This window comes from Lissotriton vulgaris, chromosome 9 (assembly GCF_964263255.1).
Source record: "Lissotriton vulgaris chromosome 9, aLisVul1.2, whole genome shotgun sequence".
Lineage (NCBI taxonomy): Eukaryota > Metazoa > Chordata > Amphibia > Caudata > Salamandridae > Lissotriton > Lissotriton vulgaris.
Window position 1 is genome coordinate 848,413,042 of NC_141697.1, and position 22,266 is coordinate 848,435,307.

Here is a 22,266-nt window from a genome sequence, read left to right on the forward strand (position 1 = left end):
CGGCAGGAGCAAATGTATGCCAAAAATGTACGCAGAATGAGCTTTTCAGTGACTAGCAGCCAGGCACATTTTAGCTAGTTTTACTTGTAAGTGGGGTTGGAAACGCTTTTCAGGATCAGTACTGGGCTCAAAACATGCCGCCCTGAGGTCTCTCATGATAGCAGGTGGTTAAGTAGAACTACGCTGCTCAGCTGACCCGGCAGGAGCAAATGTATGTCAAAAATGTACGCAGAATCAGCTTTTCAGTGAAGAGCAGCTGGGCACATTCTAGCAAGTTTTACTTGTAAGTGGGGTTGGAAACGCTTTTCAGGCTCAGCTTTTCAGTGAATAGCAGCCAGGCACATTTTAGCTAGTTTTACTTGTAAGTGGGGTTGGAAACGCTTTTCAGGATCAGTACTGGGCTCAAAACATGCAGCTCAGAGGTCTCTCCTGATAGGAGGTAGTTAAGTAGAACTTCGCTGCTCAGCTGACCCGGCAGGAGCAAATGTATGCCAAAAATGTACGCAGAATGAGCTTTTCAGTGACTAGCAGCCAGGCACATTTTAGCTAGTTTTACTTGTAAGTGGGGTTGGAAACACTTTTCAGGCTCAGTACTGCACTCAAAACATGCAGCCCTAAGGCCTCTCATGATAGCAGGTGGTTAAGTAGAAATTTGCCACTTGGCTGACCCAGCAGGAGCAAACGTATGCCAAAAATGTACACAGAATGAGCTTTTCAGTGAATAGCCGCCAGGCACATTTTAGCTAGTTTTACTTGTAAGTGGGGTTGGAAACGCTTTTCAGGATCAGTACCGGGCTCAAAACATGCAGCTCTGATGCTCTCCTGATAGGAGGTAGTTAAGTAGAACTTCGCTGCTCAGCTGACCCGGCAGGAGCAAATGTATGCCAAAAATGTACGCAGAATGAGCTTTTCAGTGACTAGCAGCCAGGCACATTTTAGCTCGTTTTACTTGTAAGTGGGGTTGGAAACGCTTTTCAGGATCAGTACTGGGCTCAAAACATGCAGCTCAGAGGTCTCTCCTGATAGGAGGTAGTTAAGTAGAACTTCGCTGCTCAGCTGACCCGGCAGGAGCAAATGTATGCCAAAAATGTACGCAGAATGAGCTTTTCAGTGACTAGCAGCCAGGCACATTTTAGCTCGTTTTACTTGTAAGTGGGGTTGGAAACGCTTTTCAAGCTCAGTACTGCACTCAAAAGATGCAGCCCTGAGGTCTCTCATGATAGCAGGTGGTTAAGTAGAAATTCGCTGCTCAGCTGACCCGGCAGGAGCAAACGTATGCCAAAAATGTACGCAGAATGAGCTTTTCAGTGAAGAGCAGGCAGGCATATTTTAGCTAGTTTTACCTGTAAGTGGGGTTGGAAATGCTTTTCAGGCTCAGTACTGGGCTCAAAAGATGCAGCTCTGAGATCTCTCCTGATAGGGTAGTTAAGTAGAACTTCGCTGCTCAGCTGACCCGGCAGGAGCAAATGTATGCCAAAAATGTACGCAGAATGAGCTTTTCAGTGACTAGCAGCCAGGCACATTTTAGCTAGTTTTACTTGTAAGTGGGGTTGGAAACGCTTTTCAGGATCAGTACTGGGCTCAAAACATGCCGCCCTGAGGTCTCTCATGATAGCAGGTGGTTAAGTAGAACTACGCTGCTCAGCTGACCCGGCAGGAGCAAATGTATGTCAAAAATGTACGCAGAATCAGCTTTTCAGTGAAGAGCAGCTGGGCACATTCTAGCAAGTTTTACTTGTAAGTGGGGTTGGAAACGCTTTTCAGGCTCAGCTTTTCAGTGAATAGCAGCCAGGCACATTTTAGCTAGTTTTACTTGTAAGTGGGGTTGGAAACGCTTTTCAGGATCAGTACTGGGCTCAAAACATGCAGCTCAGAGGTCTCTCCTGATAGGAGGTAGTTAAGTAGAACTTCGCTGCTCAGCTGACCCGGCAGGAGCAAATGTATGCCAAAAATGTACGCAGAATGAGCTTTTCAGTGACTAGCAGCCAGGCACATTTTAGCTAGTTTTACTTGTAAGTGGGGTTGGAAACACTTTTCAGGCTCAGTACTGCACTCAAAACATGCAGCCCTAAGGCCTCTCATGATAGCAGGTGGTTAAGTAGAAATTTGCCACTTGGCTGACCCAGCAGGAGCAAACGTATGCCAAAAATGTACACAGAATGAGCTTTTCAGTGAATAGCCGCCAGGCACATTTTAGCTAGTTTTACTTGTAAGTGGGGTTGGAAACGCTTTTCAGGATCAGTACCGGGCTCAAAACATGCAGCTCTGAGGTCTCTCCTGATAGGAGGTAGTTAAGTAGAACTTCGCTGCTCAGCTGACCCGGCAGGAGCAAATGTATGCCAAAAATGTACGCAGAATGAGCTTTTCAGTGACTAGCAGCCAGGCACATTTTAGCTCGTTTTACTTGTAAGTGGGGTTGGAAACGCTTTTCAGGATCAGTACTGGGCTCAAAACATGCAGCTCAGAGGTCTCTCCTGATAGGAGGTAGTTAAGTAGAACTTCGCTGCTCAGCTGACCCGGCAGGAGCAAATGTATGCCAAAAATGTACGCAGAATGAGCTTTTCAGTGACTAGCAGCCAGGCACATTTTAGCTCGTTTTACTTGTAAGTGGGGTTGGAAACGCTTTTCAAGCTCAGTACTGCACTCAAAAGATGCAGCCCTGAGGTCTCTCATGATAGCAGGTGGTTAAGTAGAAATTCGCTGCTCAGCTGACCCGGCAGGAGCAAACGTATGCCAAAAATGTACGCAGAATGAGCTTTTCAGTGAAGAGCAGGCAGGCATATTTTAGCTAGTTTTACTTGTAAGTGGGGTTGGAAATGCTTTTCAGGCTCAGTACGGGGCTCAAAACATGCAGCCCGGAGGTCTCTCCTGATAGGAGGTAGTTAAGTAGAACTTCGCTGCTCAGCTGACCCGGCAGGAGCAAATGTATTGCAAAAATGTACGCAGAATGAGCTTTTCAGTGACTAGCAGCCAGGCACATTTTAGCTCGTTTTACTTGTAAGTGGGGTTGGAAACGCTTTTCAGGCTCAGTACTGCGCTCAAAACATGCAGCCCTGAGGTCTCTCATGATAGCAGGTGGTTAAATAGAAATTCGCTGCTCAGCTGACCCGGCCGGAGCAAACGTATGCCAAAAATGTACGCAGAATGAGCTTTTCAGTGAATAGCATCCAGGCACATTCTAGCTAGTTTTACTTGTAAGTGGGGTTGGAAACGCTTTTCAGGCTCAGTACTGGGCTCAAAACATGCAGCCCTGAGGTCTCTCATGATAGCAGGTGGTTAAATAGAAATTCGCTGCTCAGCTGACCCGGCAGGAGCAAACGTATGCCAAAAATGTACGCAGAATAAGCTTTTCAGTGAGAGCAGCCAGGCACATTTTAGCTAGTTTTACTTGTAAGTGGGGTTGGAAATGCTTTTCAGGCTCAGTACTGGGCTCAAAAGATGCAGCTCTGAGGTCTCTCCTGATAGGAGGTAGTTAAGTAGAACTTCGCTGCTCAGCTGACCCGGCAGGAGCAAACGTATGCCAAAAATGTACGCAGAATGAGCTTTTCAGTGAAGAGCAGCCAGGCACATTCTAGCATGTTTTACTTGTAAGTGGGGTTGGAAACGCTTTTCAGGCTCAGTACTGCGCTCAAAAGATGCAGCCCTGAGGTCTCTCATGATGATAGCAGGTGGTTAAGTAGAAATTTGCCACTTGGCTGACCCAGCAGGAGCAAACGTATGCCAAAAATGTACACAGAATGAGCTTTTCAGTGAATAGCAGCCAGGCACATTTTAGCTAGTTTTACTTGTAAGTGGGGTTGGAAACGCTTTTCAGGATCAGTACTGGGCTCAAAACATGCAGCCCTGAGGTCTCACATGATAGCAGGTGGTTAAATAGAAATTCGCTGCTCAGCTGACCCGGCAGGAGCAAACGTATGCCAAAAATGTACGCAGAATGAGCTTTTCACTAAAGAGCAGCCAGGCACATTCTAGCAAGTTTTACTTGTAAGTTGGGGTTGGAAACGCTTTTCAGGCTCAGTACTGCGCTCAAAAGATGCAGCCCTGAGGTCTCTCATGATAGCAGGTGGTTAAGTAGAAGTTTGGCACTTGGCTGACCCAGCAGGAGCAAACGTATGCCAAAAATGTACACAGAATGAGCTTTTCAGTGAATAGCAGCCAGGCACATTTTAGCTAGTTTTACTTGTAAGTGGGGTTGGAAACGCTTTTCAGGATCAGTACTGGGCTCAAAACATGCAGCCCTGAGGTCTCTCATGATAGCAGGTGGTTAAATAGAAATTCGCTGCTCAGCTGACCCGGCAGGAGCAAACGTATGCCAAAAATGTACGCAGCATGAGCTTTTCAGTGAAGAGCAGCCAGGCACATTTAGGTAGTTTTACTTGTAAGAGGGGTTGGAAACACTTTTCAGGTTCAGTACTGGGCTCAAAACATGCAGCCCTGAGGTCTCTCATGATAGCAGGTGGTTAAATAGAAATTCGCTGCTCAGCTGACCCGGCAGGAGCAAATGTATGCCAAAAATGTACGCAGAATGAGCTTTTCAGTGAAGAGCAGCCAGGCACATTTTAGCTAGTTTTACTTGTAAGTGGGGTTGGAAATGCTTTTCAGGCTCAGTACTGGGCTCAAAAGATGCAGCTCTGAGATCTCTCCTGATAGGAGGTAGTTAAGTAGAACTTCGCTGCTCATCTGACCCGGCAGGAGCAAATGTATGCCAAAAATGTACGCAGAATGATCTTTTCAGTGAATAGCAGCCAGGCACATTTTAGCTAGTTTTACTTGTAAGTGGGGTTGGAAATACTTTTCAGGAACAGTACTGGGCTCAAAACATGCAGCCCTGAGGTCTCTCATGATAGCAGGTGGTTAAATAGAAATTCGCTGCTCAGCTGACCCGGCAGGAGCAAACGTATGCCAAAAATGTACGCAGAATGAGCTTTTCAGTGAAGAGCAGCCAGGCACATTTTAGCTAGTTTTACTTGTAAGTGGCGTTGGAAATGCTTTTCAGGCTCAGTACTGGGCTCAAAAGATGCAGCTCTGAGATCTCTCCTGATAGGAGGTAGTTAAGTAGAACTTCGCTGCTCAGCTGACCCGGCAGGAGCAAATGTATGCCAAAAATGTACGCAGAATGAGCTTTTCAGTGACTAGCAGCCAGGCACAGTTTAGCTAGTTTTACTTGTAAGTGGGGTTGGAAACGCTTTTCAGGATCAGTACTGGGCTCAAAACATGCCGCCCTGAGGTCTTTCATGATAGCAGGTGGTTAAGTAGAACTACGCTGCTCAGCTGACCCGGCAGGAGCAAATGTATGCCAAAAATGTACGCAGAATCAGCTTTTCAGTGAAGAGCAGCCGGGCACATTCTAGCATGTTTTACTTGTAAGTGGGGTTGGAAACGCTTTTCAGGCTCAGTACTGCGCTCAAAAGATGCAGCCCTGAGGTCTCTCATGATGATAGCAGGTGGTTAAGTAGAAATTTGCCACTTGGCTGACCCAGCAGGAGCAAACGTATGCCAAAAATGTACACAGAATGAGCTTTTCAGTGAATAGCAGCCAGGCACATTTTAGCTAGTTTTACTTGTAAGTGGGGTTGGAAACGCTTTTCAGGATCAGTACTGGGCTCAAAACATGCAGCCCTGAGGTCTCACATGATAGCAGGTGGTTAAATAGAAATTCGCTGCTCAGCTGACCCGGCAGGAGCAAACGTATGCCAAAAATGTACGCAGAATGAGCTTTTCACTAAAGAGCAGCCAGGCACATTCTAGCAAGTTTTACTTGTAAGTTGGGGTTGGAAACGCTTTTCAGGCTCAGTACTGCGCTCAAAAGATGCAGCCCTGAGGTCTCTCATGATAGCAGGTGGTTAAGTAGAAGTTTGGCACTTGGCTGACCCAGCAGGAGCAAACGTATGCCAAAAATGTACACAGAATGAGCTTTTCAGTGAATAGCAGCCAGGCACATTTTAGCTAGTTTTACTTGTAAGTGGGGTTGGAAACGCTTTTCAGGATCAGTACTGGGCTCAAAACATGCAGCCCTGAGGTCTCTCATGATAGCAGGTGGTTAAATAGAAATTCGCTGCTCAGCTGACCCGGCAGGAGCAAACGTATGCCAAAAATGTACGCAGCATGAGCTTTTCAGTGAAGAGCAGCCAGGCACATTTAGGTAGTTTTACTTGTAAGAGGGGTTGGAAACACTTTTCAGGTTCAGTACTGGGCTCAAAACATGCAGCCCTGAGGTCTCTCATGATAGCAGGTGGTTAAATAGAAATTCGCTGCTCAGCTGACCCGGCAGGAGCAAATGTATGCCAAAAATGTACGCAGAATGAGCTTTTCAGTGAAGAGCAGCCAGGCACATTTTAGCTAGTTTTACTTGTAAGTGGGGTTGGAAATGCTTTTCAGGCTCAGTACTGGGCTCAAAAGATGCAGCTCTGAGATCTCTCCTGATAGGAGGTAGTTAAGTAGAACTTCGCTGCTCATCTGACCCGGCAGGAGCAAATGTATGCCAAAAATGTACGCAGAATGATCTTTTCAGTGAATAGCAGCCAGGCACATTTTAGCTAGTTTTACTTGTAAGTGGGGTTGGAAATACTTTTCAGGAACAGTACTGGGCTCAAAACATGCAGCCCTGAGGTCTCTCATGATAGCAGGTGGTTAAATAGAAATTCGCTGCTCAGCTGACCCGGCAGGAGCAAACGTATGCCAAAAATGTACGCAGAATGAGCTTTTCAGTGAAGAGCAGCCAGGCACATTTTAGCTAGTTTTACTTGTAAGTGGCGTTGGAAATGCTTTTCAGGCTCAGTACTGGGCTCAAAAGATGCAGCTCTGAGATCTCTCCTGATAGGAGGTAGTTAAGTAGAACTTCGCTGCTCAGCTGACCCGGCAGGAGCAAATGTATGCCAAAAATGTACGCAGAATGAGCTTTTCAGTGACTAGCAGCCAGGCACAGTTTAGCTAGTTTTACTTGTAAGTGGGGTTGGAAACGCTTTTCAGGATCAGTACTGGGCTCAAAACATGCCGCCCTGAGGTCTTTCATGATAGCAGGTGGTTAAGTAGAACTACGCTGCTCAGCTGACCCGGCAGGAGCAAATGTATGCCAAAAATGTACGCAGAATCAGCTTTTCAGTGAAGAGCAGCCGGGCACATTCTAGCAAGTTTTACTTGTAAGTGGGGTTGGAAACGCTTTTCAGGCTCAGCTTTTCAGTGAATAGCAGCCAGGCACATTTTAGCTAGTTTTACTTGTAAGTGGGGTTGGAAACGCTTTTCAGGATCAGTACTGGGCTCAAAACATGCAGCTCAGAGGTCTCTCTTGATAGGAGGTAGTTAAGTAGAACTTCGCTGCTCAGCTGACCCGGAAGGAGCAAACGTATGCCAAAAATGTACGCAGAATGAGCTTTTCAGTGAAGAGCAGGCAGGCATATTTTAGCTAGTTTTACTTGTAAGTGGGGTTGGAAACGCATTTCAGGCTCAGTACGGGGCTCAAAACATGCAGCCCGGAGGTCTCTCCTGATAGGAGGTAGTTAAGTAGAACTTCGCTGCTCAGCTGACCCGGCAGGAGCAAATGTATGCCAAAAATGTACGCAGAATGAGCTTTTCAGTGACTAGCAGCCAGGCACATTTTAGCTCGTTTTACTTGTAAGTGGGGTTGGAAACGCTTTTCAGGCTCAGTACTGCGCTCAAAACATGCAGCCCTGAGGTCTCTCATGATAGCAGGTGGTTAAATAGAAATTCGCTGCTCAGCTGACCCGGCCGGAGCAAACGTATGCCAAAAATGTACGCAGAATGAGCTTTTCAGTGAATAGCAGCCAGGCACATTCTAGCTAGTTTTACTTGTAAGAGGGGTTGGAAACGCTTTTCAGGTTCAGTACTGGGCTCAAAACATGCAGCCCTGAGGTCTCTCATGATAGCAGGTGGTTAAATAGAAATTCGCTGCTCAGCTGACCCGGCAGGAGCAAATGTATGCCAAAAATGTACGCAGAATGAGCTTTTCAGTGAAGAGCAGCCAGGCACATTTTAGCTAGTTTTACTTGTAAGTGGGGTTGGAAATGCTTTTCAGGCTCAGTACTGGGCTCAAAAGATGCAGCTCTGAGATCTCTCCTGATAGGAGGTAGTTAAGTAGAACTTCGCTGCTCATCTGACCCGGCAGGAGCAAATGTATGCCAAAAATGTACGCAGAATGATCTTTTCAGTGAATAGCAGCCAGGCACATTTTAGCTAGTTTTACTTGTAAGTGGGGTTGGAAATACTTTTCAGGAACAGTACTGGGCTCAAAACATGCAGCCCTGAGGTCTCTCATGATAGCAGGTGGTTAAATAGAAATTCGCTGCTCAGCTGACCCGGCAGGAGCAAACGTATGCCAAAAATGTACGCAGAATGAGCTTTTCAGTGAAGAGCAGCCAGGCACATTTTAGCTAGTTTTACCTGTAAGTGGGGTTGGAAATGCTTTTCAGGCTCAGTACTGGGCTCAAAAGATGCAGCTCTGAGATCTCTCCTGATAGGAGGTAGTTAAGTAGAACTTCGCTGCTCAGCTGACCCGGCAGGAGCAAATGTATGCCAAAAATGTACGCAGAATGAGCTTTTCAGTGACTAGCAGCCAGGCACATTTTAGCTAGTTTTACTTGTAAGTGGGGTTGGAAACGCTTTTCAGGCTCAGTACTGGGCTCAAAACATGCAGCCCTGAGGTCTCTCATGATAGCAGGTGGTTAAGTAGAAATTTGCCACTTGGCTGACCCAGCAGGAGCAAACGTATGCCAAAAATGTACACAGAATGAGCTTTTCAGTGAATAGCCGCCAGGCACATTTTAGCTAGTTTTACTTGTAAGTGGGGTTGGAAACGCTTTTCAGGATCAGTACCGGGCTCAAAACATGCAGCTCTGAGGTCTCTCATGATAGCAGGTGGTTAAGTAGAACTTCGCTGCTCAGCTAACCCGGCAGGAGCAAACGTATGCCAAAAATGTACGCAGAATGAGCTTTTCAGTGAAGAGCAGTTAGGCACATTTTAGCTAGTTTTACCTGTAAGTGGGGTTGGAAATGCTTTTCAGGCTCAGTACTGGGCTCAAAAGATGCAGCTCTGAGATCTCTCCTGATAGGGTAGTTAAGTAGAACTTCGCTGCTCAGCTGACCCGGCAGGAGCAAATGTATGCCAAAAATGTACGCAGAATGAGCTTTTCAGTGACTAGCAGCCAGGCACATTTTAGCTAGTTTTACTTGTGTGGGGTTGGAAACGCTTTTCAGGATCAGTACTGGGCTCAAAACATGCCGCCCTGAGGTCTCTCATGATAGCAGGTGGTTAAGTAGAACTACGCTGCTCAGCTGACCCGGCAGGAGCAAATGTATGTCAAAAATGTACGCAGAATCAGCTTTTCAGTGAAGAGCAGCTGGGCACATTCTAGCAAGTTTTACTTGTAAGTGGGGTTGGAAACGCTTTTCAGGCTCAGCTTTTCAGTGAATAGCAGCCAGGCACATTTTAGCTAGTTTTACTTGTAAGTGGGGTTGGAAACGCTTTTCAGGATCAGTACTGGGCTGAAAACATGCAGCTCAGAGGTCTCTCCTGATAGGAGGTAGTTAAGTAGAACTTCGCTGCTCAGCTGACCCGGCAGGAGCAAATGTATGCCAAAAATGTACGCAGAATGAGCTTTTCAGTGACTAGCAGCCAGGCACATTTTAGCTAGTTTTACTTGTAAGTGGGGTTGGAAACACTTTTCAGGCTCAGTACTGCACTCAAAACATGCAGCCCTAAGGCCTCTCATGATAGCAGGTGGTTAAGTAGAAATTTGCCACTTGGCTGACCCAGCAGGAGCAAACGTATGCCAAAAATGTACACAGAATGAGCTTTTCAGTGAATAGCCGCCAGGCACATTTTAGCTAGTTTTACTTGTAAGTGGGGTTGGAAACGCTTTTCAGGATCAGTACCGGGCTCAAAACATGCAGCTCTGAGGTCTCTCCTGATAGGAGGTAGTTAAGTAGAACTTCGCTGCTCAGCTGACCCGGCAGGAGCAAATGTATGCCAAAAATGTACGCAGAATGAGCTTTTCAGTGACTAGCAGCCAGGCACATTTTAGCTCGTTTTACTTGTAAGTGGGGTTGGAAACGCTTTTCAAGCTCAGTACTGCACTCAAAAGATGCAGCCCTGAGGTCTCTCATGATAGCAGGTGGTTAAGTAGAAATTCCCTGCTCAGCTGACCCGGCAGGAGCAAACGTATGCCAAAAATGTACGCAGAATGAGCTTTTCAGTGAAGAGCAGGCAGGCATATTTTAGCTAGTTTTACTTGTAAGTGGGGTTGGAAACGCTTTTCAGGCTCAGTACGGGGCTCAAAACATGCAGCCCGGAGGTCTCTCCTGATAGGAGGTAGTTAAGTAGAACTTCGCTGCTCAGCTGACCCGGCAGGAGCAAATGTATGCCAAAAATGTACGCAGAATGAGCTTTTCAGTGACTAGCAGCCAGGCACATTTTAGCTCGTTTTACTTGTAAGTGGGGTTGGAAACGCTTTTCAGGCTCAGTACTGCGCTCAAAACATGCAGCCCTGAGGTCTCTCATGATAGCAGGTGGTTAAATAGAAATTCGCTGCTCAGCTGACCCGGCCCGAGCAAACGTATGCCAAAAATGTACGCAGAATGAGCTTTTCAGTGAATAGCATCCAGGCACATTCTAGCTAGTTTTACTTGTAAGTGGGGTTGGAAACGCTTTTCAGGCTCAGTACTGGGCTCAAAACATGCAGCCCTGAGGTCTCTCATGATAGCAGGTGGTTAAATAGAAATTCGCTGCTCAGCTGACCCGGCAGGAGCAAACGTATGCCAAAAATGTACGCAGAATGAGCTTTTCAGTGAGAGCAGCCAGGCACATTTTAGCTAGTTTTACTTGTAAGTGGGGTTGGAAATGCTTTTCAGGCTCAGTACTGGGCTCAAAAGATGCAGCTCTGAGGTCTCTCCTGATAGGAGGTAGTTAAGTAGAACTTCGCTGCTCAGCTGACCCGGCAGGAGCAAACGTATGCCAAAAATGTACGCAGAATGAGCTTTTCAGTGAAGAGCAGCCAGGCACATTCTAGCATGTTTTACTTGTAAGTGGGGTTGGAAACGCTTTTCAGGCTCAGTACTGCGCTCAAAAGATGCAGCCCTGAGGTCTCTCATGATGATAGCAGGTGGTTAAGTAGAAATTTGCCACTTGGCTGACCCAGCAGGAGCAAACGTATGCCAAAAATGTACACAGAATGAGCTTTTCAGTGAATAGCAGCCAGGCACATTTTAGCTAGTTTTACTTGTAAGTGGGGTTGGAAACGCTTTTCAGGATCAGTACTGGGCTCAAAACATGCAGCCCTGAGGTCTCACGTGATAGCAGGTGGTTAAATAGAAATTCGCTGCTCAGCTGACCCGGCAGGAGCAAACGTATGCCAAAAATGTACGCAGAATGAGCTTTTCACTAAAGAGCAGCCAGGCACATTCTAGCAAGTTTTACTTGTAAGTTGGGGTTGGAAACGCTTTTCAGGCTCAGTACTGCGCTCAAAAGATGCAGCCCTGAGGTCTCTAATGATAGCAGGTGGTTAAGTAGAAGTTTGGCACTTGGCTGACCCAGCAGGAGCAAACGTATGCCAAAAATGTACGCAGAATGATCTTTTCAGTGAATAGCAGCCAGGCACATTTTAGCTAGTTTTACTTGTAAGTGGGGTTGGAAACGCTTTTCAGGATCAGTACTGGGCTCAAAACATGCAGCCCTGAGGTCTCTCATGATAGCAGGTGGTTAAATAGAAATTCGCTGCTCAGCTGACCCGGCAGGAGCAAATGTATGCCAAAAATGTACGCAGAATGAGCTTTTCAGTGAAGAGCAGCCAGGCACATTTTAGCTAGTTTTACTTGTAAGTGGGGTTGGAAATGCTTTTCAGGCTCAGTACTGGGCTCAAAAGATGCAGCTCTGAGATCTCTCCTGATAGGAGGTAGTTAAGTAGAACTTCGCTGCTCATCTGACCCGGCAGGAGCAAATGTATGCCAAAAATGTACGCAGAATGATCTTTTCAGTGAATAGCAGCCAGGCACAGTTTAGCTAGTTTTACTTGTAAGTGGGGTTGGAAACGCTTTTCAGGATCAGTACTGGGCTCAAAACATGCCGCCCTGAGGTCTCTCATGATAGCAGGTGGTTAAGTAGAACTACGCTGCTCAGCTGACCCGGCAGGAGCAAATGTATGCCAAAAATGTACGCAGAATCAGCTTTTCAGTGAAGAGCAGCCGGGCACATTCTAGCAAGTTTTACTTGTAAGTGGGGTTGGAAACGCTTTTCAGGCTCAGCTTTTCAGTGAATAGCAGCCAGGCACATTTTAGCTAGTTTTACTTGTAAGTGGGGTTGGAAACGCTTTTCAGATCAGTACTGGGCTCAAAACATGCAGCTCAGAGGTCTCTCCTGATAGGAGGTAGTTAAGTAGAACTTCGCTGCTCAGCTGACCCGGCAGGAGCAAACGTATGCCAAAAATGTACGCAGAATGAGCTTTTCAGTGAAGAGCAGGCAGGCATATTTTAGCTAGTTTTACTTGTAAGTGGAATTGGAAACGCATTTCAGGCTCAGTACGGGGCTCAAAACATGCAGCCCGGAGGTCTCTCCTGATAGGAGGTAGTTAAGTAGAACTTCGCTGCTCAGCTGACCCGGCAGGAGCAAATGTATGCCAAAAATGTACGCAGAATGAGCTTTTCAGTGACTAGCAGCCAGGCACATTGTAGCTCGTTTTACTTGTAAGTGGGGTTGGAAACGCTTTTCAGGCTCAGTACTGCGCTCAAAACATGCAGCCCTGAGGTCTCTCATGATAGCAGGTGGTTAAATAGAAATTCGCTGCTCAGCTGACCCGGCCGGAGCAAACGTATGCCAAAAATGTACGCAGAATGAGCTTTTCAGTGAATAGCAGCCAGGCACATTCTAGCTAGTTTTACTTGTAAGTGGGCTTGGAAACGCTTTTCAGGTTCAGTACTGGGCTCAAAACATGCAGCCCTGAGGTCTCTCATGATAGCAGGTGGTTAAATAGAAATTCGCTGCTCAGCTGACCCGGCAGGAGCAAATGTATGCCAAAAATGTACGCAGAATGAGCTTTTCAGTGAAGAGCAGCCAGGCACATTTTAGCTAGTTTTACTTGTAAGTGGGGTTGGAAATGCTTTTCAGGCTCAGTACTGGGCTCAAAAGATGCAGCTCTGAGATCTCTCCTGATAGGAGGTAGTTAAGTAGAACTTCGCTGCTCATCTGACCCGGCAGGAGCAAATGTATGCCAAAAATGTACGCAGAATGATCTTTTCAGTGAATAGCAGCCAGGCACATTTTAGCTAGTTTTACTTGTAAGTGGGGTTGGAAATACTTTTCAGGAACAGTACTGGGCTCAAAACATGCAGCCCTGAGGTCTCTCATGATAGCAGGTGGTTAAATAGAAATTCGCTGCTCAGCTGACCCGGCAGGAGCAAACGTATGCCAAAAATGTACGCAGAATGAGCTTTTCAGTGAAGAGCAGCCAGGCACATTTTAGCTAGTTTTACCTGTAAGTGGGGTTGGAAATGCTTTTCAGGCTCAGTACTGGGCTCAAAAGATGCAGCTCTGAGATCTCTCCTGATAGGAGGTAGTTAAGTAGAACTTCGCTGCTCAGCTGACCCGGCAGGAGCAAATGTATGCCAAAAATGTACGCAGAATGAGCTTTTCAGTGACTAGCAGCCAGGCACATTTTAGCTAGTTTTACTTGTAAGTGGGGTTGGAAACGCTTTTCAGGATCAGTACTGGGCTCAAAACATGCCGCCCTGAGGTCTCTCATGATAGCAGGTGGTTAAGTAGAACTACGCTGCTCAGCTGACCCGGCAGGAGCAAATGTATGTCAAAAATGTACGCAGAATCAGCTTTTCAGTGAAGAGCAGCTGGGCACATTCTAGCAAGTTTTACTTGTAAGTGGGGTTGGAAACGCTTTTCAGGCTCAGCTTTTCAGTGAATAGCAGCCAGGCACATTTTAGCTAGTTTTACTTGTAAGTGGGGTTGGAAACGCTTTTCAGGATCAGTACTGGGCTCAAAACATGCAGCTCAGAGGTCTCTCCTGATAGGAGGTAGTTAAGTAGAACTTCGCTGCTCAGCTGACCCGGCAGGAGCAAATGTATGCCAAAAATGTACGCAGAATGAGCTTTTCAGTGACTAGCAGCCAGGCACATTTTAGCTAGTTTTACTTGTAAGTGGGGTTGGAAACACTTTTCAGGCTCAGTACTGCACTCAAAACATGCAGCCCTAAGGTCTCTCATGATAGCAGGTGGTTAAGTAGAAATTTGCCACTTGGCTGACCCAGCAGGAGCAAACGTATGCCAAAAATGTACACAGAATGAGCTTTTCAGTGAATAGCCGCCAGGCACATTTTAGCTAGTTTTACTTGTAAGTGGGGTTGGAAACGCTTTTCAGGATCAGTACCGGGCTCAAAACATGCAGCTCTGAGGTCTCTCCTGATAGGAGGTAGTTAAGTAGAACTTCGCTGCTCAGCTGACCCGGCAGGAGCAAATGTATGCCAAAAATGTACGCAGAATGAGCTTTTCAGTGACTAGCAGCCAGGCACATTTTAGCTCGTTTTACTTGTAAGTGGGGTTGGAAACGCTTTTCAGGATCAGTACTGGCCTCAAAACATGCAGCTCAGAGGTCTCTCCTGATAGGAGGTAGTTAAGTAGAACTTCGCTGCTCAGCTGACCCGGCAGGAGCAAATGTATGCCAAAAATGTACGCAGAATGAGCTTTTCAGTGACTAGCAGCCAGGCACATTTTAGCTCGTTTTACTTGTAAGTGGGGTTGGAAACGCATTTCAAGCTCAGTACTGCGCTCAAAAGATGCAGCCCTGAGGTCTCTCATGATAGCAGGTGGTTAAGTAGAAATTCGCTGCTCAGCTGACCCGGCAGGAGCAAACGTATGCCAAAAATGTACGCAGAATGAGCTTTTCAGTGAAGAGCAGGCAGGCATATTTTAGCTAGTTTTACTTGTAAGTGGGGTTGGAAACGCTTTTCAGGCTCAGTACGGGGCTCAAAACATGCAGCCCGGAGGTCTCTCCTGATAGGAGGTAGTTAAGTAGAACTTCGCTGCTCAGCTAACCCAGCAGGAGCAAATGTATGCCAAAAATGTACGCAGAATGAGCTTTTCAGTGACTAGCAGCCAGGCACATTTTAGCTCGTTTTACTTGTAAGTGGGGTTGGAAACGCTTTTCAGGCTCAGTACTGCGCTCAAAACATGCAGCCCTGAGGTCTCTCATGATAGCAGGTGGTTAAATAGAAATTCGCTGCTCAGCTGACCCGGCCGGAGCAAACGTATGCCAAAAATGTACGCAGAATGAGCTTTTCAGTAAATAGCATCCAGGCACATTCTAGCTAGTTTTACTTGTAAGTGGGGTTGGAAACGCTTTTCAGGCTCAGTACTGGGCTCAAAACATGCAGCCCTGAGGTCTCACATGATAGCAGGTGGTTAAATAGAAATTCGCTGCTCAGCTGACCCGGCAGGAGCAAACGTATGCCAAAAATGTACGCAGAATGAGCTTTTCACTAAAGAGCAGCCAGGCATATTCTAGCAAGTTTTACTTGTAAGTTGGGGTTGGAAACACTTTTCAGGCTCAGTACTGCGCTCAAAAGATGCAGCCCTAAGGTCTCTCATGATAGCAGGTGGTTAAGTAGAAGTTTGGCACTTGGCTGACCCAGCAGGAGCAAACGTATGCCAAAAATGTACACAGAATGAGCTTTTCAGTGAATAGCAGCCAGGCACATTTTAGCTAGTTTTACTTGTAAGTGGGGTTGGAAACGCTTTTCATGATCAGTACTGGGCTCAAAACATGCAGCCCTGAGGTCTCTCATGATAGCAGGTGGTTAAATAGAAATTCGCTGCTCAGCTGACCCGGCAGGAGCAAACGTATGCCAAAAATATACGCAGAATGAGCTTTTCAGTGAAGAGCAGCCAGGCACATTTAGGTAGTTTTACTTGTAAGAGGGGTTGGAAACACTTTTCAGGTTCAGTACTGGGCTCAAAACATGCAGCCCTGAGGTCTCTCATGATAGCAGGTGGTTAAATAGAAATTCGCTGCTCAGCTGACCCGGCAGGAGCAAATGTATGCCAAAAATGTACGCAGAATGAGCTTTTCAGTGAAGAGCAGCCAGGCACATTTTAGCTAGTTTTGCTTGTAAGTGGGGTTGGAAATGCTTTTCAGGCTCAGTACTGGGCTCAAAAGATGCAGCTCTGAGATCTCTCCTGATAGGAGGTAGTTAAGTAGAACTTCGCTGCTCATCTGACCCGGCAGGAGCAAATGTATGCCAAAAATGTACGCAGAATGATCTTTTCAGTGAATAGCAGCCAGGCACATTTTAGCTAGTTTTACTTGTAAGTGGGGTTGGAAATACTTTTCAGGAACAGTACTGGGCTCAAAAGATGCAGCTCTGAGATCTCTCCTGATAGGGTAGTTAAGTAGAACTTCGCTGCTCAGCTGACCCGGCAGGAGCAAATGTATGCCAAAAATGTACGCAGAATGAGCTTTTCAGTGACTAGCAGCCAGGCACATTTTAGCTAGTTTTACTTGTAAGTGGGGTTGGAAACGCTTTTCAGGATCAGTACTGGGCTCAAAACATGCCGCCCTGAGGTCTCTCATGATAGCAGGTGGTTAAGTAGAACTACGCTGCTCAGCTGACCCGGCAGGAGCAAATGTATGTCAAAAATGTACGCAGAATCAGCTTTTCAGTGAAGAGCAGCTGGGCACATTCTAGCAAGTTTTACTTGTAAGTGGGGTTGGAAACGCTTTTCAGGCTCAGCTTTTCAGTGAATAGCAGCCAGGCACATTTTAGCTAGTTTTACTTGTAAGTGGGGTTGGAAACGCTTTTCAGGATCAGTACTGGGCTCAAAACATGCAGCTCAGAGGTCTCTCCTGATAGGAGGTAGTTAAGTAGAACTTCGCTGCTCAGCTGACCCGGCAGGAGCAAATGTATGCCAAAAATGTACGCAGAATGAGCTTTTCAGTGACTAGCAGCCAGGCACATTTTAGCTAGTTTTACTTGTAAGTGGGGTTGGAAACACTTTTCAGGCTCAGTACTGCACTCAAAACATGCAGCCCTAAGGCCTCTCATGATAGCAGGTGGTTAAGTAGAAATTTGCCACTTGGCTGACCCAGCAGGAGCAAACGTATGCCAAAAATGTACACAGAATGAGCTTTTCAGTGAATAGCCGCCAGGCACATTTTAGCTAGTTTTACTTGTAAGTGGGGTTGGAAACGCTTTTCAGGATCAGTACCGGGCTCAAAACATGCAGCTCTGAGGTCTCTCCTGATAGGAGGTAGTTAAGTAGAACTTCGCTGCTCAGCTGACCCGGCAGGAGCAAATGTATGCCAAAAATGTACGCAGAATGAGCTTTTCAGTGACTAGCAGCCAGGCACATTTTAGCTCGTTTTACTTGTAAGTGGGGTTGGAAACGCTTTTCAGGATCAGTACTGGGCTCAAAACATGCAGCTCAGAGGTCTCTCCTGATAGGAGGTAGTTAAGTAGAACTTCGCTGCTCAGCTGACCCGGCAGGAGCAAATGTATGCCAAAAATGTACGCAGAATGAGCTTTTCAGTGACTAGCAGCCAGGCACATTTTAGCTCGTTTTACTTGTAAGTGGGGTTGGAAACGCTTTTCAAGCTCAGTACTGCACTCAAAAGATGCAGCCCTGAGGTCTCTCATGATAGCAGGTGGTTAAGTAGAAATTCCCTGCTCAGCTGACCCGGCAGGAGCAAACGTATGCCAAAAATGTACGCAGAATGAGCTTTTCAGTGAAGAGCAGGCAGGCATATTTTAGCTAGTTTTACTTGTAAGTGGGGTTGGAAACGCTTTTCAGGCTCAGTACGGGGCTCAAAACATGCAGCCCGGAGGTCTCTCCTGATAGGAGGTAGTTAAGTAGAACTTCGCTGCTCAGCTGACCCGGCAGGAGCAAATGTATGCCAAAAATGTACGCAGAATGAGCTTTTCAGTGACTAGCAGCCAGGCACATTTTAGCTCGTTTTACTTGTAAGTGGGGTTGGAAACGCTTTTCAGGCTCAGTACTGCGCTCAAAACATGCAGCCCTGAGGTCTCTCATGATAGCAGGTGGTTAAATAGAAATTCGCTGCTCAGCTGACCCGGCCCGAGCAAACGTATGCCAAAAATGTACGCAGAATGAGCTTTTCAGTGAATAGCATCCAGGCACATTCTAGCTAGTTTTACTTGTAAGTGGGGTTGGAAACGCTTTTCAGGCTCAGTACTGGGCTCAAAACATGCAGCCCTGAGGTCTCTCATGATAGCAGGTGGTTAAATAGAAATTCGCTGCTCAGCTGACCCGGCAGGAGCAAACGTATGCCAAAAATGTACGCAGAATGAGCTTTTCAGTGAGAGCAGCCAGGCACATTTTAGCTAGTTTTACTTGTAAGTGGGGTTGGAAATGCTTTTCAGGCTCAGTACTGGGCTCAAAAGATGCAGCTCTGAGGTCTCTCCTGATAGGAGGTAGTTAAGTAGAACTTCGCTGCTCAGCTGACCCGGCAGGAGCAAACGTATGCCAAAAATGTACGCAGAATGAGCTTTTCAGTGAAGAGCAGCCAGGCACATTCTAGCATGTTTTACTTGTAAGTGGGGTTGGAAACGCTTTTCAGGCTCAGTACTGCGCTCAAAAGATGCAGCCCTGAGGTCTCTCATGATGATAGCAGGTGGTTAAGTAGAAATTTGCCACTTGGCTGACCCAGCAGGAGCAAACGTATGCCAAAAATGTACACAGAATGAGCTTTTCAGTGAATAGCAGCCAGGCACATTTTAGCTAGTTTTACTTGTAAGTGGGGTTGGAAACGCTTTTCAGGATCAGTACTGGGCTCAAAACATGCAGCCCTGAGGTCTCACATGATAGCAGGTGGTTAAATAGAAATTCGCTGCTCAGCTGACCCGGCAGGAGCAAACGTATGCCAAAAATGTACGCAGAATGAGCTTTTCACTAAAGAGCAGCCAGGCACATTCTAGCAAGTTTTACTTGTAAGTTGGGGTTGGAAACGCTTTTCAGGCTCAGTACTGCGCTCAAAAGATGCAGCCCTGAGGTCTCTAATGATAGCAGGTGGTTAAGTAGAAGTTTGGCACTTGGCTGACCCAGCAGGAGCAAACGTATGCCAAAAATGTACGCAGAATGATCTTTTCAGTGAATAGCAGCCAGGCACATTTTAGCTAGTTTTACTTGTAAGTGGGGTTGGAAACGCTTTTCAGGATCAGTACTGGGCTCAAAACATGCAGCCCTGAGGTCTCTCATGATAGCAGGTGGTTAAATAGAAATTCACTGCTCAGCTGACCCGGCAGGAGCAAATGTATGCCAAAAATGTACGCAGAATGAGCTTTTCAGTGAAGAGCAGCCAGGCACATTTTAGCTAGTTTTACTTGTAAGTGGGGTTGGAAATGCTTTTCAGGCTCAGTACTGGGCTCAAAAGATGCAGCTCTGAGATCTCTCCTGATAGGAGGTAGTTAAGTAGAACTTCGCTGCTCATCTGACCCGGCAGGAGCAAATGTATGCCAAAAATGTACGCAGAATGATCTTTTCAGTGAATAGCAGCCAGGCACAGTTTAGCTAGTTTTACTTGTAAGTGGGGTTGGAAACGCTTTTCAGGATCAGTACTGGGCTCAAAACATGCAGCTCAGAGGTCTCTCCTGATAGGAGGTAGTTAAGTAGAACTTCGCTGCTCAGCTGACCCGGCAGGAGCAAATGTATGCCAAAAATGTACGCAGAATGAGCTTTTCAGTGACTAGCAGCCAGGCACATTTTAGCTAGTTTTACTTGTAAGTGGGGTTGGAAACACTTTTCAGGCTCAGTACTGCACTCAAAACATGCAGCCCTAAGGTCTCTCATGATAGCAGGTGGTTAAGTAGAAATTTGCCACTTGGCTGACCCAGCAGGAGCAAACGTATGCCAAAAATGTACACAGAATGAGCTTTTCAGTGAATAGCCGCCAGGCACATTTTAGCTAGTTTTACTTGTAAGTGGGGTTGGAAACGCTTTTCAGGATCAGTACCGGGCTCAAAACATGCAGCTCTGAGGTCTCTCCTGATAGGAGGTAGTTAAGTAGAACTTCGCTGCTCAGCTGACCCGGCAGGAGCAAATGTATGCCAAAAATGTACGCAGAATGAGCTTTTCAGTGACTAGCAGCCAGGCACATTTTAGCTCGTTTTACTTGTAAGTGGGGTTGGAAACGCTTTTCAGGATCAGTACTGGCCTCAAAACATGCAGCTCAGAGGTCTCTCCTGATAGGAGGTAGTTAAGTAGAACTTCGCTGCTCAGCTGACCCGGCAGGAGCAAATGTATGCCAAAAATGTACGCAGAATGAGCTTTTCAGTGACTAGCAGCCAGGCACATTTTAGCTCGTTTTACTTGTAAGTGGGGTTGGAAACGCATTTCAAGCTCAGTACTGCGCTCAAAAGATGCAGCCCTGAGGTCTCTCATGATAGCAGGTGGTTAAGTAGAAATTCGCTGCTCAGCTGACCCGGCAGGAGCAAACGTATGCCAAAAATGTACGCAGAATGAGCTTTTCAGTGAAGAGCAGGCAGGCATATTTTAGCTAGTTTTACTTGTAAGTGGGGTTGGAAACGCTTTTCAGGCTCAGTACGGGGCTCAAAACATGCAGCCCGGAGGTCTCTCCTGATAGGAGGTAGTTAAGTAGAACTTCGCTGCTCAGCTAACCCAGCAGGAGCAAATGTATGCCAAAAATGTACGCAGAATGAGCTTTTCAGTGACTAGCAGCCAGGCACATTTTAGCTCGTTTTACTTGTAAGTGGGGTTGGAAACGCTTTTCAGGCTCAGTACTGCGCTCAAAACATGCAGCCCTGAGGTCTCTCATGATAGCAGGTGGTTAAATAGAAATTCGCTGCTCAGCTGACCCGGCCGGAGCAAACGTATGCCAAAAATGTACGCAGAATGAGCTTTTCAGTAAATAGCATCCAGGCACATTCTAGCTAGTTTTACTTGTAAGTGGGGTTGGAAACGCTTTTCAGGCTCAGTACTGGGCTCAAAACATGCAGCCCTGAGGTCTCACATGATAGCAGGTGGTTAAATAGAAATTCGCTGCTCAGCTGACCCGGCAGGAGCAAACGTATGCCAAAAATGTACGCAGAATGAGCTTTTCACTAAAGAGCAGCCAGGCATATTCTAGCAAGTTTTACTTGTAAGTTGGGGTTGGAAACACTTTTCAGGCTCAGTACTGCGCTCAAAAGATGCAGCCCTAAGGTCTCTCATGATAGCAGGTGGTTAAGTAGAAGTTTGGCACTTGGCTGACCCAGCAGGAGCAAACGTATGCCAAAAATGTACACAGAATGAGCTTTTCAGTGAATAGCAGCCAGGCACATTTTAGCTAGTTTTACTTGTAAGTGGGGTTGGAAACGCTTTTCATGATCAGTACTGGGCTCAAAACATGCAGCCCTGAGGTCTCTCATGATAGCAGGTGGTTAAATAGAAATTCGCTGCTCAGCTGACCCGGCAGGAGCAAACGTATGCCAAAAATATACGCAGAATGAGCTTTTCAGTGAAGAGCAGCCAGGCACATTTAGGTAGTTTTACTTGTAAGAGGGGTTGGAAACACTTTTCAGGTTCAGTACTGGGCTCAAAACATGCAGCCCTGAGGTCTCTCATGATAGCAGGTGGTTAAATAGAAATTCGCTGCTCAGCTGACCCGGCAGGAGCAAATGTATGCCAAAAATGTACGCAGAATGAGCTTTTCAGTGAAGAGCAGCCAGGCACATTTTAGCTAGTTTTGCTTGTAAGTGGGGTTGGAAATGCTTTTCAGGCTCAGTACTGGGCTCAAAAGATGCAGCTCTGAGATCTCTCCTGATAGGAGGTAGTTAAGTAGAACTTCGCTGCTCATCTGACCCGGCAGGAGCAAATGTATGCCAAAAATGTACGCAGAATGATCTTTTCAGTGAATAGCAGCCAGGCACATTTTAGCTAGTTTTACTTGTAAGTGGGGTTGGAAATACTTTTCAGGAACAGTACTGGGCTCAAAACATGCAGCCCTGAGGTCTCTCATGATAGCAGGTGGTTAAATAGAAATTCGCTGCTCAGCTAACCCGGCAGGAGCAAACGTATGCCAAAAATGTACGCAGAATGAGCTTTTCAGTGAAGAGCAGTTAGGCACATTTTAGCTAGTTTTACCTGTAAGTGGGGTTGGAAATGCTTTTCAGGCTCAGTACTGGGCTCAAAAGATGCAGCTCTGAGATCTCTCCTGATAGGGTAGTTAAGTAGAACTTCGCTGCTCAGCTGACCCGGCAGGAGCAAATGTATGCCAAAAATGTACGCAGAATGAGCTTTTCAGTG